General features: G+C 34.9%; 2 long non-coding RNA genes across 3 annotated transcripts; both read left to right on the forward strand.

The window, feature by feature from the left end:
* The first annotated feature begins 1,042 nt into the window (after positions 1–1,042).
* On the forward strand, positions 1,043–15,749 carry LOC127853753 (uncharacterized). 2 transcript variants are annotated; one of them, XR_008036739.1, is made up of 4 exons: positions 1,043–1,116; positions 11,711–11,777; positions 12,511–12,563; positions 13,652–15,749. It is a non-coding gene; the product is annotated as an uncharacterized LOC127853753 (long non-coding RNA). The 2 variants fall into 2 exon arrangements; XR_008036738.1 differs by having other exon boundaries at positions 1,051–1,126.
* Positions 15,750–16,424: 675 nt separating this feature from the next.
* On the forward strand, positions 16,425–18,913 carry LOC127853086 (uncharacterized). The gene is made up of 3 exons (XR_008036437.1): positions 16,425–16,517; positions 17,970–18,282; positions 18,816–18,913. It is a non-coding gene; the product is annotated as an uncharacterized LOC127853086 (long non-coding RNA).
* The last annotated feature ends 209 nt before the right edge of the window (positions 18,914–19,122 follow it).

The following is a 19,122-nucleotide window of genomic DNA, read 5'->3' on the forward strand; positions in this document are numbered from 1 at the left end:
CTTTCGTGTAACCATATCGCTTTCATATTCGCATCGTATGAAAAAATTGAACCTACGAATGTGACAACGGTAAATTGTTGTTCCAAATGCATAAACAGTTTATAATTTGTTAACTTGTCTCTAAAATCGTTGTACAGCAGCGTAAGAAAAATAAACGTTCGGAAACAAACAATAAAATAGTGTAGCCGTAATCGAGTGTGTGTTGTTGTAGGTTATTTACAGGTCGTTCCCGCGTCTTCGTGACTACATTTGGTATCGACCTGCCCCTGTGATGTTTCAGGGAAGACAATCTCAAGACAAATTCTTGTCTGGACGCAGCTCCGCCGAGGGAGTGCAGCAAGCAGCTCTGCCTTTATGGCCACTCTCGTCACCGGCCGTCGTCTTCAACCCCGAGACGGTTTCCCCAGTGCGTTGAGCGCACCGAGTACCGCCGCCCCGGGTCCACTCTCTAGGGCCACACCCTCGATGTTCTGGTGCCAACACCAGGTCCACCCCGTACGTCCTCCATCTTGGTAAGCTCCCTGTCCCGCTCTCTCCAGTCCCTCTCTTGGAAAGTATAGTGTGAAAGCCACACTACCTCCTAGGCCCTTGCATACAGAGTGGCTCGGGCCCCTGGTCTTCAAGATCCTGGAGATAGCGAACCCCCGTCGATGTACCAGTCCCTCTCTTGGAAAGTATAGTGTGAAAGCCACACTACCTCCTTGACCCTTGCAAACAGAGTGGCTCGGGCCCCCGGTCTTCAAGGTCCTGTATCAGCGGTTGACGAGACCGCTGTATCTTCGGGGAGAGAGCGAACATAGCAGCGGACTCAGCTGGATTAGCAGAGCCGCCCGCAGAAGTTCCCTCTATAAGGAAATATACATGTACAGTTGAGAAGATCTTCTGCGGGTGACTCTCGCCTCGGTCGCGACGCGCACGCTCCAGCTGCTGACCGAGTAGCCGTAATCGATTAAAACGCAGTGTTTTTTCAATCGAGATTGTCCGTATTAAAGTGTTTTTTGATTGGATAGTAAGCTTTACAATAACCAATGAGAATGATTGTAACAAACTAAATAAATGGCGGTTTATTGTTTTGTTTAGGAAAAGCAGTTAACCGAAAGCTGTATGTCTCATCTGGTAATGATAAGTAAGGCATTATTTGAAAGAGGAATGCAGTAAACAAAGATTACATACAATATTAAAATACTTCTCGAGCATATATTTAAACCATCGGTATAGGTTGTTTTAACTAGAGCTTCATGTAATAGGATCTTTTTCGGACTTGCGGTAATTTCGGACAAATTCGTTTGTAACGTATTCAAGTTACTTGTACAGATATATATTTACATTTAAGGTCATTAGCACATACAGATATATGACAAATGAGACATAGAATATATCGCAGATTTCAAATAATTACGACTAGGCCACAACAAATTGATTACATGGTCGATGGTGTAGTGAAATAAGGTCACTTCCAACAGCCTTGCTGTTGGGCTAGCTCTTTAGCGACGTGGTTAAAGTGTCGGACTACCACTCTGGAGGTCGTGGGTTCAATCCCCGGCTTGAGCTCAGTATTTTCACATTAATGGCGACGAGGCAAAAAAGAACTGTAAATGCGGGAATGGGTCTGAGCTGTTTAATGGTTTCTGGGAGGGCCATGCGAATGCAAGACATGCTGTAGCGGGCGTGTCTGGGCCTTGAAACATTAAAAGGGGGAGGAGTGTAGTGAAATAAGGTCACTTCCAACAGCCTTGCTGTTGGGCTAGCTCTTTAGCGACGTGGTTAAAGTGTCGGACTACCACTCTGGAGGTCGTGGGTTCAATCCCCGGCTTGAGCTCAGTATTTTCACATTAATGGATTTCCCGCACCTAAAAATCTTAAAACGAAATAAAAATATTTTTATTTTTATGTTGCGCCAGCAGCAACAATTTGTGCTCTGAACACATTCGTTCAATGATTTAGTTTAATTTAGCCTATGTATTTTACGATATAGACTGTTATTGATTAACTTACGAGAATGTGTTTAATTTGTTCGCCCAATACAAGTTGAGCCTCGCCAAAAAAGCTCGAAACTCGCCTTATACAAGAAAAAGGCGGCCAATACCAAAAAAAACACTGCAAATACAGAAAAAACTTTCAAAAAGGTCGGCAAATACGAGATTCAGTCAATCAGAAACCAGGAAAAACTCGGCCTCATATGAGAATCTAAAATTTCGACAATTGTGGACGCCATTTTGAAGTTGTATGCTTAGTTTGGGTTCAAAAGTTTAAACCTTTAAAAAAAAGATACTTAAAGTACTCAGCGCCTAATATTTTCAGCTCCCTTTTTCGACAATAAGAATAGTGCCATGTAACCACAACAGTAAGGTTCAATACTTGAGCGTCCATAAATAAAAACTTTTTAAGCTACAATGAAGCGCCAAAAGCAAAACTAATTTGAATCATTGACACATTACAAATGCAATTCCTAATGGCAATAAGTAAGTTTTCAATCCTTATTGTCTTTCTGAGTTGTATTTAAAACAACGGTAGTGGATCTAGTGTAACTGGAATGTCATTCAGGTAAATTTTGCATAATTTCGCGACCTGTCAAATTGTGTTCCTGTCAACTTCCTGCATCATGTCATGTCTAGAATGCATCTTTCGTCATATTCTAAGTTTATATGCTATTTTTCTATGTTCATCAGTAGTATCGCCTTCATATTACAATATTAATGAAATAATACTTATTCTGAAATTTGATGCATGGAACACTTATTTCCTCTTGCAACAACATTCAATTTTCATTTTAAATAAACAACATATCTTTTAAAAGGTAGGCTAGATTGAACTTTACCAGTACAAAGTTGTTAATCACTATCGACAAAGCGGGGGTTTAGGGGCGGTAGCCCCCGATACTAAAGAAATATATGGGATAAAAGAGGATTATTCGGTGTTGTGTTAGTTGTTGCGCACTTAGCAACGATAAAATTATACGCTTTTCAATTCTTTTATACGTACCGGTAAAGTTCAATCGTCCCAAAAGGTATTTTGAGTTACATAACATTTTCAAAGCATTTTGCATGAGATATAAACAGGGACAAAGTTGTATAGAACAGAAATTTTGCTATTTTTCAAAACTTCATACTTAATTTAATAGCAAAAACCTGTAATTCGAAAGTTAAATTCAAGCTTTTCTTGCTGAATAATATTAAAGATTAATTAATAAAATTGTCATAAATTAGTTGAATTCATATTGGCTTTGTTATTGAGCTTCAGACAGCCTTATTGAGCTTCAGACAGCTTCCATATATATATGGATAAGAGGATGATGCACGCCAAATGGCATAGTACACCATTGGATAATAACGGAGTTATGGCCCTTTGTATCTTGAAAAAATGATTTTTTTGTGTGTGTCCGGAGCCATATCTTGGAAGTGGTTGCTTTGACGGATGTCATTATCCCCACGCTTTTTGAAAAAAAGGTGGGGATATTGTGGTTATCTCCGCCGTCCGTCCGTCCGTCTGTCCGTCTGTCCGTCCGTCCTGGCCACTATCTCCTCCTACACTAAAAGCACTAGGACCTTGAAACTTACACACATGGTAGCTATGAGCATATGTGCGACCCTGCACTATTTGGAATTTTGATCTGACCCCTGGGTCAAAAGTTATAGCAGTTGGGGTGGGGCCGCGTCAGAAATTATCACTCATTTTTTTAGGTTATTTTACGTTTACTTCTTTATTTCTACACCGATTCACTTCAAATTGATACTGGACCTCTCTTATGACAATACGGTCAATCTCAACCATGCATGGCCCCATTCCCAACCCTGGGGCGCCCCGCCCACATAGGCCACACCCACCAAAAATTTCCATTTACTATAATTTTTTCATTTCTACACGGATTCACTTCAAATTGATACTGAACTTTTGTTATGACATTAGGGTCAATCTCAACTATGCATGGCCCCAATCCCAACCCTGGGGCGCCCGCCCACATAGGCCACACCCACCAAAAAATTCCATTTACTATAATTTTTTCATTTCTACACCGATTCACTTCAAATTGATACTGAACCTCTCTTATGACAATACGGTCAATCTCAACTATGCATGGCCCCATTACCAACCCTGGGGCCCCGCCCACATAGACCACACCCGCCCAAAATTGCCTTTTACTATAATTTCTTCATTTCTACACCGATTCACTTCAAATTGATACTGAACTTCTCTTATGACAATACGGTCAATCTCAACTATGCATGGCACAATTACCAACCCTGGGGCGCCCTGCCCACATATGTCACACCCACCCAAAATTGCCTTTTACTATAACTTCTTCATTTCTACACCAATTCACTTCTAATTGATGATGAACTTCTCTTATGACAATACGGTCAATCTCAGCTATGCATGGCCCCATTACCAACCCTGGGGCACACCTAGGTCAAACATTCGGCGTGGGGATACGCGTCGGCCTCTGCCGCGCCATTTCTAGTTGAAACTTGGTATGAGTACGGTATATATATGGATAAGAGGATGATGCACGTTGGCGTTGTACATCCGTCCAGAAAACTTTTGTGTCCAGAAGTTTATTTGCGGGGGATATCAATTCAACAAATTTGCTTGTTTAAATTGATTTGACTAAAAAATTCTTCCCTCTTATTGTTGTACTGCTATTGTTATAAATATATATAACAGTACTAGTCATTATACTAGAATGTATACTAGTCTTTTTGCACTCAAATTAGAGCAATATATGTGCTATGTTAACATATAGTATCAATTTTTATAAACAATATTTGTTTTTTTATATTTTCGCTTTTCGCTCGCCTGTGATTAAAAAAAAATGGAAAAAAAAAATAAATTATTTTTATTTCGCTCGCTCGCTCAATTTCTGGTTGGCTAAAATCCGTAGAACACATCATCAATTTGTTGTGGCCCTAGGTGATTTAAAATTCCAATATATATTTATTATATAAGAGCATCAAATAAAACGCTGTTGCTGTATGCATATTTTTAACAATAGACGAGTAAACGAGTGACGTCACGCGCACCTGCAAAGTTTAGACTCCGCCCACTGGTTGGCAAAAAGAGATGGAGTTCATATAATCACATATAGAGATGGTGAACATAATCATCGAGTTTATTGATAAGCATGCACTGTATCAAATATAATTTTATAAATTATATCTAAATAAAACATTAGCATGCAAGGAAATGCATTTTAGGAAAGATTATATTGTTATTATTTGTTTTTACTAAAAACAAACTTGGGAGTAGAACACAATCTACAAGCTCAGGGCTCAGCCTAGGTTCAAACTTGAGGGAGAAGTGACTTCTCCCTGAGCTGAAATTAGGGAGAAGTGAGGCCTATAGAAGGAGAAGTGATTTCCGTTCGGCGTTTAATAAAATTTTCGCTTGTTTTATACCCCTCATTAAACCAAGCCTAAGTATCATCATAAATGACAAACAAATACTATTTTCAAATTCAATAAATCCTTACATATTAAGTCACATAAATCAATTCATACAAATAAAACTTGTGATTTCCATGTGCATCATAAAAATAAACAGTTCTTTAATAATGCAATGACAATCCAAACCCTATTTACATCATAATGTACATGATAATAAGTAAGTGATTTTTTTCACCCAATTGGGAACAAGTCCGGTACCAATGCCATCGGAAATTCTTCGCGTCATGAAATCACCAAATTGTGGTAAAAACGAGTCAACAAAACACAATCTTAATGCATGTGACATATAGTATATCTATTACTGTTTATCCGAATGTATACATATCCGAAATATGTACACTTGAGAATGCCTTACCTGTTTCATTTAATAATCCAAATTTTCCTTGTTGTTATCTGGTTTAACAAACCTTATTACACGTACATGTTTGTTAAATCCAGTTAATGCTTTCTCCATTATTAAATCACCACTACTTGTAATTTGAATCGCCAGCTTTGAATTGAACGCGGGTTAAATGTTACAATACATCTGCCATTTGCAATGTCGAAGGTCATGAGTCATCACGTAGCAATTTTATTCTACTCGGATAATTTATGTCTAATCGAGGAAATGTGTTTTCTCAATGTCTATTGTGTAGTATTAGGACTTGTTAGTATAAAATGAATTGTGATTCCAGTTTATATAAGATGGGTGTTACTCGTTATTATCGGTGGATTAACAAACTGACAAAACTCGCTGGACTTTTACAGTAGTGGATCTACGTAATTAATAGACCTTTGATCAATTTTGTTTTTCTTTAATAAGTTTTCCGACTTTCTTTAACCGTGCCGTCTGCCAAAAACCTGTAATTATCGAATGGTCAATCAATTATCACGTAATCATTAGACAACTTACAGCACGCGCAAAGAGGTTGCGGTATATAAAATAAAGTCGTTTACGTATGGATACGGTAGATAAAATTATGGAAATTAGCACTACAGTTTGCACGGGTGGGTTGTTAGTTTTCGTTTATATGGTTATGAATTAATGTCTGACAAAATGAATTGCACATCGACTGGATAATTAGTGTTTATGAGTTTTGAAACACGAAACAAGTAAACAGTAGAACATACTAGAATAAATCGTATTCATATTTACTGTTGGGAATGTGTTGCGCGTGTAAACTTTTTTGAGCGTAAATACATTTCTATATCGACGTCATTTCATCGCTCAGGTAAACTACTGCATATGTATATACAATGCGCGCGTTCTCATTGGCAACTATCGATGTTAATGTACCTCTTAACTCCGCCTACAAGGCGTGTACTAATTGGGCTTGCAGAACAGTGAACTATCCAAACTGTCGGCGAAATGACACTCGCTATGATCTTTTGATCTAAACCGTTATTGTTTGGAGTGAATGCCCATGTATGCTAGTTGCCTGGATAAGATTTCACAGCAGTCGATCTTTTGCTGTGATAATAAACTGATAACATAACAAGCGTCATCGGTGACTTTATGACATGTGAAAATAGAGAATTTTTAGATGAAAAAGTTGAGAGAAAAAAAACGTCGATGTTGTAAAAAAGAAGGCGAAGTCAACTTCTCCTTCATGTAATTTAAGGGCGACATTATTTTGTCCCAGGCGAAGATGTCGCCCACGTCGCCCTCACGGCCGAGCCCTGATGCTCGGTATTTGGTTACCACAAAGATCTTTCTGCCTAGCACATCATTTTAGATTAAAAAAATCTCAGAAAATGTAAATTCTTTAAGAATAAACTTCATTTAATGAAAGAATACAATTAAGGATGAACACAACAACAAATAGATCGATTTTATGTACGCAACATAGTTCTGATTTGAACCTTAATATATGACGTCTGTAAAAACTTACCATGGTACACATTAAATAAATTCACTCCATAAATGTAATTGTTTTTATTTAATTGTTCACACCAATTTTGACACTGTTTGTTTCATCATTTTAAACCCGGTGTTTAATTGCATGATTATCTCGTAATGATCGGATACTGTGCAGACAGTTACAAAGTAAACATGGTGTCATAAAACCCAGGGACCTATACTTGGGGTGCCTGCATAAACCACATGTGGAAGATGATTTTATGGTAATTAAACACAATTTATTATACCTCCATGTCATCTCTTGGCATATTGAGCAGTCATTTAAGCCAAATTTCAAAGCCAAAATATGTTACAGTTGCTTTAAAAAAATATGTTAACATATTAAAAAAAAAAATTGAAGATATTAGTTCGAAATGGATTAGCAGGATTAAGTGTATATATATATATTAGCCAGTTTAATCATAATATACATTGTTTAATAACTATAAATTTAAAATTTTGAGCAATTTTACTACTACAAAATTAATGTATTGAACGATTACCAGCATTTTTTTTTATAAAATCGGCAATTACGTGTAAACATTGTAAGTTACAGCAGTGCACGAAACACCATCATGAAAGCAAGCAATCAAAACTACATGCGTAAAATAAATTAAATATATAGTGTTATTTATCATAAAATGCTTGATTGTTACATGTATCACTCCTTATCACTTAGTTAAAAAAAATCAATATACATGCAAAGACAGTTCAATTTGCACAATATGCAGGGTGTTTTTACCATGTGTATGCTTAAAATAATCAATATCGTCATTCAATGGAAACGAAATGAAAATTCATTCAATGGAAAAGAAAATGATAGAATTTAACAAATGTTATGTATTCCGCTATTTTAGGGTTTTGTTTTATAATTGGTTAAATGCACCTCTTACACATTCGATCGCTGATGAACAATAACAATATTCACACCACTTATAATTGTGATCAAATAAATATATATGTTTCATTATTTTTGAAATATCATTTATAAAAGTCTTACTATAACAAAGATGACGGCTTATTTATTATCCCCGCCGAAATTTTTTCAGAGGGGATATAGTAATTGGTCCTGTCCGTCCCTCTGTTCGTCCGGCTGAAACTTTGTCCGGAGCATAACTCCAAATCTATTCAATGGATTTACTTTAGACTTAGACTATAAACAGATGGCAACTAGGAGAAGTGCAGTGACCAAGAACCATAACTCTATTTATCTTACTTTTTGAATTATCTCCCTTTTTATATCATTTTAAATTAAATTTTCTTCCGGAGCATAACTCTAAATCTACTGAAGGGATTTACTTGAAACTTGAAATATAAACAGATGGCAACTAGGAAAAGTGCAGTGACCACGAACCACAACTCTATCTACCTTATTTTTTGAATTATCTCCCCTTTTATATTATTTTAAAGTAAAGTTTTGTCCGGAGCATAACTCTAAATCTACTGAAGAGATTTACTTGAAACTTGAAATATAAACAGATGGCAACTAGGAGAAGTGCAATGACCAAGAATCACAACTCTGTCAACCTTAGTTTTTGAATTATCTCCCCTTTTATATAATTTTAAAGTACATTTTTGTCCGGAGCATAACTCTAAATCTACTGAAGGGATTTACTTGAAACTTGAAATATAAACAGATGGCAACTAGGAGAAGTGCATTGACTAAGAACCATAACTCTATTTACCTAAGTTTTGAATGATCTCCCCTTTTATATAATTTAAAAGTAAATTGTTGTCCGGAGCATAACTCTAAATGTAATGAAGGGATTTACTTGAAACTTGAAATATAAACAGATAGCAAGTAGGAAAAGTCAGTGACTAAGAACCATAACTCTATCTACCTTAGTTTTTTAATGATCTCCCCTTTTATATAACTTTAAAGTAAATTTTGTCCGGAGCATAACTCTAAATGTACTAAAGGGATTTACTTGAAACTTGAAATATAAACATATGGCAACTAGAAGAAGTGCGGTGACCAAGAACCATAACTCTATCTACCTTAGTTTTTTAATTATCTCCCCTTTTATATAATGTTAAAGTAAATTTTTGTCCGGAGCATAACTTTAAATCTACTGAAGGGATTTACTTGAAACTTCAAACTTAAACAGATGGCAAGTAGGAAAAGTGCAGTGACTAAGAACCATAACTCTATCTACCTTAGTGTTTGAATTATATCCCTTTATTTAATTTCAAAGTAAATTTTTGTCCGGAGCATAATGAATTATCTCCCATTATTTGTTTTTACAAATATTATTCTACTCTCTAAAACAAATGTTGTCATACAAGCAAACACATTTCGGCGGGGATTTGGCACTACTGTGACAAGCTCTTGTTTGTTTTGTTTTGTGAGATTTTCAGTATTTAGGTTTCTGATCACGTTTACTCTGATGCTAATAACTAATTCGTATTTTTATAAAGATGAAAATATATTTGTGAATAAAAAATTATTGGTACTAAATATAATCTATTTGCGCGATTATTTAAGAGATTTGATGTTTATTTCGGATTATTTTATCGTTTTATTGACTATACAAAAGTCTTATAAACATGTACATGTTTTACATTACTGTAACCAGTGTTTTTGCCAACCAGTCAGTGCGCATGCGCGGAAAATCCCCAATGTAAACAATAACAATTTAATCGTCTATACGGGAGTTTTGTAACTTAAGTAGATTCATATGAGCCTGAATGCTTATGACCTATGGATAACCCATTAAGCTGAAAGATATTTATCCCCACGCTTTTTGAAAAAAAGGTGGGGATATTGTGGTGATCTCCGCCGTCCGTCCGTCCGTCCGTCCGTCCGTCTGTCCGTCCGTCCTGGCCACTATCTCCTCCTACACTAAAAGCACTAGAACCTTGAAATTTACACACATGGTAGCTATGAGCATATGTGCGACCCTGCACTATTTGGAATTTTGATCTGACCCCTGGGTCAAAAGTTATAGGGGTTGGGGTGGGGCCGCGTCAGAAATTATCACTCATTTTTTTAGGTTATTTTACATTTACTTCTTTATTTCTACACCGATTCACTTCAAATTGATACTGGACCTCACCTATGACAATACGGTCAATCTCAACCATGCATGGCCCCATTCCCAACCCTGGGGCGCCCCGCCCACATAGGCCACACCCACCAAAAATTTCCATTTACTATAATTTTTTCATTTCTACACGGATTCACTTCAAATTGATACTGAACTTTTGTTATGACATTAGGGTCAATCTCAACTATGCATGGCCCCAATCCCAACCCTGGGGCGCCCGCCCACATAGGCCACACCCACCAAAAAATTCCATTTACTATAATTTTTTCATTTCTACACGGATTCACTTCAAATTGATACTGAACTTCTCTTATGACATTAGGGTCAATCTCAACTATGCATGGCCCCATAACCAACCCTGGGGCCCCGCCCACATAGACCACACCCACCCAAAATTGCCTTTACTATAATTTCTTCATTTCTACACCGATTCACTTCAAATTGATATTGAACTTCTCTTATGACAATACAGTCAATCTCAACTATGCATGGCCCCATTACCAACCCTGGGGCGCCCCGCCCACATAGACCACACCCACCCAAAATTGCCTTTTACTATAATTTCTTCATTTCTACACCGATTCACTTCAAATTGATACTGAACCTCTCTTATGACAATACGGTCAATCTCAACTATGCATGGCACAATTACCAACCCTGGGGCGCCCTGCCCACATATGTCACACCCACCCAAAATTGCCTTTTACTATAACTTCTTCATTTCTACACCAATTCACTTCTAATTGATGATGAACTTCTCTTATGACAATACGGTCAATCTCAGCTATGCATGGCCCCATTACCAACCCTGGGGCACACCTAGGTCAAACATTCGGCGTGGGGATACGCGTCGGCCTCTGCCGCGCCATTTCTAGTTTCCAATGGGGTCCATAAAACACACTGAAATAGCAAAATGATTCAAAGATACATAACCATATGAACAAACACTAACAACATTATGTTGGTTATATGGTTATACATAACCATATGAACAAACAACATATCCAATGTAAACTACTGGAGCAGACATTATCTTTCTAAAAAAACAAGTCTAAAAATAGAGTGTACTGATGGCTTGCTGATATTTTGTCTGCGTGTTTTGACTAAAATGTATTTTTTGAAGCAGCGCTTGTTCTTTAGTAGATTTTTAAGGTGTAAGAATTGCTGATACATGTGCTTAAAAATAACGCTGCAGCGATACCAGTATATTGATGGCACCATAAGACTATGACCAGATCAAAAAAATATAGTTACGAGTTGGGCAATTAGTTAATTGGCACCGTCTAAGTCATGAGTTTTGTTTAATGACACAATTTAATGAACTATGCACTATTTATTTAAAGGTGCAGATAAACAAGTGTAATGCTCCCAAAGAATGTTTGGGCCAAACAATATCTAAGAAACAAAAAGGTATGTTCCTAAAAAACTCTTTAGTTTTTTTGTATAAGTAGATAAATAAAGTCAATGTTATACCATTATCAATAACTTTAATTTGTAGTGGTAAATTGTAAACATAATTGTCCTCAGTTTGTATTAAAAGTTAAATATCATCAGCTAGTAAAGTGTATGAGTATATTTTATGTTGATGCTAATTAAACTGATGCAGGGTTTTTTTTGGCCCGATTTTATAGCCGAAATTCGGCTATGTTCCCAATCCAAAAAAGTATACTCTTTTCCCAAAATGTGGCAAAAAATTCCCAATTTCGAACAAAACAAAAAAAATTTTTTTTTTTTTTTTTTTTTAGAAAGAAGTGTCTTATGCGTATTTAATCTCAATTTTAATTCAATTACATCTAACAAAGTAATTATTGATTTTGTTCTTTTAATTTTAATGATTATAAAGTGTTATATCAAATTTAGTATTTCCCTAATTAGTAGACTTTTCGTGTGGAAAAAAAAGGCTAATGAATTAATTTTCCCAATTTCATGAAAATGCCGATAAAATTCCCAATTCCAAAGCCATGGGCTATCTTCCCAAAAAGTGGAAAAAAAACCCTGTGATGGAAATGTCTGCTTTATTTTATATAACACTTATCTTGTGTGTAGAAAAATATAGGAAGATTTTTGATCCCCCACTCATCAGCAACAGACAGCCATTTTATTCAAGAGGATTATGCTTCTTATGTTTTTACTTTTCTTTCAGTTGATAAAAATGCAGAAAGATATGGCCAATTCATTGAAGGTGACGACATGCAGGTGTGTACTTATTAGCATAAGTTCTGACTTAGATATGATTTGGGAAAATCTTGGTTGATGACTTGTATTTAATATTAAAGGGGCCTTTTCACAGATTTTGGCATGTATTGAAGTTTGTCATTAAATGCTTTATATTGATAAATGTGAAAATTGGATCTAAAAAGCTCCTGTCAAAAAAACAAGAGTGAAATTTAAAAAAGAAAACAAGTAACTCTGAACATGGCTTGAACCGCTGACCCCTGGTGTAAAAGTCTTATCGCTTAGACCAATAGGCCATCCATTCAATCGTTACACGTTGCAACGCTTTATAATTTTCAAGTTTTTAAATCATCAAAAGATGCATATGATGGATATTTTAGAGCATGCGAAATGTTCAGTATTACTGTTTCCTGTCAAATATCATAACTACCATGAAAATATGCGAATCTGAAACATTTTTATTTTGTCAATTTACCAAAACTTTAAAAGGCCCCTTTAAAGAAATTAGAAACCTGACATATTGCCATATTTACTACCTTTACAACTAGAAAAGTGTGTTTATCTTATTCTATTAAATTATTTATTTTCTTATAAACATGGGGTCAAGCTCTATAAATGTGTATATATTGAAATAAAATAATTGAGTACTGTTAGCTGATTTTGTTTACATTGAACATGGCCATACTTCTCTACTACCACCTGTGTATGGGGAAAATGTGTTTCCAACTGGTGTTTTCACTTCATAAATAGATTATTAAGAATTATCTTGGCAAATGCATATGGTATGGGTGTGTTTTAGCTAAAGTTAAAGAAACTTTAATAAGTTTCAAATGATTCAAATGTTTCTGATTCATTATCAGGAATAATTTAAAGTATTCTTATAACCTCACTATGTAAATGTTATTTTAAGAAAAATACATTGAAATTGGGTATTCTGATTGGTTTGTTTTGCACATTGACACTGTGTTATAAATTGCAAAATGATATTTAAAAATAAATGTATGTATATAACAATTTATGTACCAAAAGGACACAATTGCGGTACTACAATTAGACCTTTAATTACACATGTTAATAAATATATGTACAAGTACATAATTGTGTTTTAGGTGTGACTGTATGCACGACTGTTACTGCTGCCTGGGTATTATGTGAGCAAGAAACACGTCTGGATTATAATTTGGACACACATGTAGTGATGTACAGCTGTTTTGTGAATATGATAAATGATGTATGCTATATTTGCATTTTTGATGGGTTTTTAGATGTTTAATGTTCAATACATCAGACAAACTCTGAAGTTTTTTTTTAATAGAATATTAATTTATAAAACAAAATCCAATGAACTACAACCATATGTTTATAGCTTTACACTTCAAGAACAACTATTTTTGTGTATTATGATTATATATTTGTTAATGAGATACAATTTTGAGTTGAAATATTATGAATTTTGTTATGCCGGCGTAATATTTGATTTTGGTCTGTAAATAAGAAATTATTGGAAATGCAAGAGATTCGCTTATGAGTTGGAATGTTTTAAATTTTGTCACGCCGGCATAACATTTTAAATTTTTGTCTGTAAATAGGGAATGTTTGGACATTTATCAGCCATTCACTTTCTGTAGAAATGTTATGAATCTTGTTACGCTTGTATAGCATTTAGGTTTGGGTCTGTGAATATGAAATTATTGGAAATACAAGAGATTAACTTATGAGTTGAAATGTTTGGATTTTCGTTAAGCTGGCATATTATTTTGAATTTGGGTCTGTAAAAAGCAATGATAGGAAACTTGAGAGCAATGCACTTTCTGTGGAAATATTACTTATTTTGTTATGCCGGCTTAACATTTGAGATTGGGTCTGTAAATAAGTAATTATTGGAAATGCAAGCAATTTACTTTTAATTTAAAATGTTTGGAATTTTGTTACGCTGGCATAACATGTTTTGGTCTATAAATAAGAAATCATTCGAAATGCAAGTGATTCACTTTGAGTTGAAATGTTTGGAATTTTGTTACACTGGCATAAGATTTACAGTTTTGGTCTGGAAATAAGAAATCATTAGGAATGCAAGCGATTCACCTTTGAGTTAAAATGTAATGAATTTTGTTAAGCTGACGTAACATTTTTTTTTGTTAAAAAAAAAATTAGCATGTCGAAATTATCACAAAAAATGGATTTTTAAGTAGAAAAACCCTGTAAAACACCCCTTTTAATTGGGATTCATGGACATTCCATTTTTAAAATAGACAGATTTTTGTGAGTTTGTACCGCCAGCGTAACATTTAAAGTGGAATGATTTATTTGGTGATGTTATAATGAACCTTTGTGAGTTTGTACCGCCAGCGTAACATTTTCAAAGAATTATCTGTCTATGTGATTATGAACCTTGGGGAGTTTGTACTGCCGGCGTAACATTTTTATTTTTCTGTCAAAGTGATTATGAATTTTGTGAGTTTGTACCGCCAGCGTAACATTTAAAGTGGAATGATTTATTTGGTGATGTTATAATGAACCTTTGTGAGTTTGTACCGCCAGCGTAACATTTTCAAAGAATTATCTGTCTATGTGATTATGAACCTGGAGTTTGTACCGCCGGCGTAACATTTTAGGTTTATTTTTCTGTCAAAGTGATCATGAATTTGTGTGTTTGTACTGCCAGCGTAACATTTTAAGTGGAATGATTCATTTGGTGATGTTATGAACCTTTGGAAGTTTCTACCGCCAGCGTAACTTTTTTTTAAGTGAAATTATTTATTTGGTGATGTTATAATTAACCTTTGGGTGTTTGTACCGCCAGCGTAACATTTAAGTTGAATTATTTGTTGATGTTATACTGAACCTTGGGGAGTTTGGACTGCAAGCAAACGTTTTCAGTTAAATTTTTCTGTTGAAGTGATTATAAAATTGGAGAGTTTGTACCGCCAGCGTAACATTTTAAGTTTAATTTTTGAGTAGAATGAATTATTTGTTGATTTTATAAAGGCATTTGGAAGGTTGAACCGCCAGTGTAACATTTTTAAGTTCATTTATCATTTATATGATGATATTATAATGAACCTTTGGGAGTTTGTACCGCCAGCGTAACATTTTAGTTTATATTTTCTCTGGAAGTGATTATGAAATTTTGATAGGTTGTACTGCCAGCATAATATTGAATTATGTTTTGATGTGATAATAAACCTTTGGGAGTTTGTACCGCCAGTGTAACATTTCAGTTCAATTTTCCTGTCTGAATGTAAGACGTAACTTTTTTTGTACTTTCTTATAAAAACTGAGAAAAATTTTGGTTTATTTTAAAGAAATTTCTTTGAAAATGGCCATTTTAAAAGGGATTCTGTGGAAAATCCCTTTTTAAAATATAATCAATTTATTGTTTTATTGATAAGTAACTTGGCCTGTCAAAACGTCAGTTTGTTTACATTTTGCTGGTTACCAATAAATGCCGGAGCGGGCGTTTAAATGCTTATATAAAACGCCAAACATGCTAGCAGCGTTTTATCTTCAGAGATATGTATTCGCAAGAAAAAAACGTCAATGTTGCAAGTAAGGACTTAATGCATACTTTGTTGATTGTTATTTGTGCCATTTTTATACTAGAGACATCAACACATTTCTGGAAAGATACATTTCCAGCATATTTCATTCTACAGATTTTATTAAATGATTTCTGTATGGGCAAACATAATACACGCTGCGTTGCCGTTCTTTTTATTTTATATATGCGCACTTAAAGTGATAAGTTGATATGGATTAACGATATATTAACATATACATGAAAATAGAACATAAACAAATAGCTGTATTCTCAAGGTCAAATTATGTGCAGCCGTAATTTTCAAAAAACAGCTGCAATGAGTCTATAAATAGAACGTCTACCGCTAACTTTGACTTTCGATTTCAAGTACAATGTATTTCATAAAATACGTTGTAACTTACAACGCAGAAGGTTTAATCAGATAGGAAGCAAAGGTATTTACATATTTATTTATTCATTTTACTTTGTTCAGTTCTAAATCCATGAACATGGAATAATAACAATCATATAATGGTTTCGTACTTTAAAATATACATGAATTTAGTTAGGTAATTATGTTATTTATTTTTTTATATAAAGGGTGTTGATTTACAAACACTGTGTATGTTAGACAATACAGACAAAAGCAAGGTTTGTCAAAGGGTGTCAGATTGACAAAAGAACACTGCATGTATTTGTGAAGGCTGAGCAAGTTAACACAATACATGTTTAGCTTAAATTAACCTTATCAGTCGCAACGAACGAGTTTCAATGAGTGTTATGTCTTTATATTGTGGACAGTGAATACGCCCATTGTATCTTCTAATCCCACGTTAAAACGTATTGTAAAGGTGAGCGTTTTATGTTTTATTTTCCTGTAAATGCAATACAAAAAAATCCTGATTGATCCAGTTTTCATCCAGACGATTTTCTGAAAATAGAAAAACTGGTTTTCAACATCTATCTATCACATATTAATACGTAGACAACGAACTGAATCGATCATGTTATGTAATTGAACATTGTATGTATGCAATTGTTTAAATGCATACGTTCTGTGCGTAATTAAATAAAAACGTCAATTCAGTACTAAGCTAAATCGGGAAAAGTAATAAGTGTGTGAATTCTCTCTTGGCCTATAAATCTAATAATGAAGTGGGTTTGTGATGCTTTCCCGGAGGATCGATAATACTGCGGATACAAACGGTTTTCGGAAATTGTGAATGCGCGATACGTAATAAACCACGTATATCTTAAAAGTTCTAGACCTCAAAGAGAAAAATCGAGTTCGCAGTTAGCGTTACATTGGTTGGGATATATTAATATTAAAGGTCGTAAAATTTAACATTATTTGGCATAGCCGTGTCGTCCATTTAAGAGTTTAAGCGTCGTGAAAAATATCACATATAACCTACACGAAATTATATCAGGTGTGTATGTCGGTTTATACGTTTTAATCAATTTGAGTCAATCAAAACGCATGGTTTTGAAATATAAATAACAATTATATTTTTTAATTTGAAATTCCGGTTACTAAACAATGAGCATTATTGTTTGTATGACATATTGTGACAAGCTACATTTGTAGTTTGGTTAGATAAAAGTAAACACACTATTAAATGTTCAGTAGTATTGGCAATAAACAAATTGCCAACATAATCTTACTTTGCATTAAATGAAAGTTTATGAGTCATGTTCATTAGTTAACACGTATGCTATATTTACTTATGTTTGCAAGTAATCATATCATGCTATTTTAAAGACATGCATCCATTAATTTAGAACATCACATAAACGGTGTCTTCTAAAAATATGTTTCTCAATGTTGTGATTCTAGGACAGATCCTACGCTAAGATAGTTTATTTATCTATCATTGAAAGATTATTTCTGACCAAAAACTAACTAGAATGCAATCCAAGACATGAAGTGCCCAAAACAGGACTGTGGGACTGAAGGCCCTGGGAAATTCTGTCACAAATGTGGCGCTAAGAGAATAACAGAAGAAGAGATTCTTCTGAGCAAACCAGACGTGATTATATGTTCGGGGACAGATGAGGATGGAAAGCAATGTGGATCACCTCTAAAACCAGATCAGACGTTTTGCGAAAATTGTGGAGCAAACGTTGTGGAATTGGTCAAAAATAGCTGCTGTGCAACATGTGGTAGTGTCTTAACCCCCGGAAGTACCTGCCTTAAATGCAAATCAGTTGTAAATCAAGGTAAGATTCGATTATCAACCTCTCAGTGCTTTATTTTTTCACCATAAGCTTAATAGGTCGAAAAGTTGTGTAAAAAATGTACTTTACACTGTCGTCTAGGTCGCTGAACTAAAACTCCGAGCCTCCTGGGGTTGATTCCCGACACGGCCACATAATGTAATGTGGTAATTGGTCATGACTTCATTTCTACGGCAATCATCCCCATAACATTGATTTAAGTAGGACAGTTGCCAAATGCCAGTAGGCGCATATAGTAACTTGCCAAGGGAAAGTGTGAGTGGGTTACCTGACCACCTTGATAATATAATCGAAAACGGAGAAAAAAAAACAGAAACAAACAAATCAAACGTTTATCCAAAAAAAAGAGTGCTAACGCATTCCCTTGTTTTAATCTGAAAATAAAATTGAAACGACTAAGCACCAAGTCGCGTTAAATTTAGATTATCAAAAAGATATAAATGTGTTAAACATATGAATGCACTTGTTTTTGATATTGCAGTTTTAACTATTTACGTATACACAACTATATTCAGATACATTAGTACCGCTGGAAAGTTTACAAGCATGTGAAGGTTCACCGTTTTCCTCTACGCCAACACCTGAAAAGGATTATTCTGAAAAAAAGGATCCTCAACAGACTGTTGCAAAACAATCTTTAACTAAAGACAAGCGAGTCCTACCTGAAGTTGACATCCAAGAACAACAAAATAATGTTGAAAACGTTCCGGCATTTGCTGGGAATAAGCAATCCTTTGTCATTGAAACAGGACAAAAATCTGCAAATGTCAATTTAACAGAAAACCAAAAGCCGGATACGTTTAACATAAAACGTTGTCTAAA

This window comes from Dreissena polymorpha, chromosome 12 (genome assembly GCF_020536995.1).
Source record: "Dreissena polymorpha isolate Duluth1 chromosome 12, UMN_Dpol_1.0, whole genome shotgun sequence".
Classification (NCBI taxonomy): Eukaryota; Metazoa; Mollusca; class Bivalvia; order Myida; family Dreissenidae; genus Dreissena; species Dreissena polymorpha.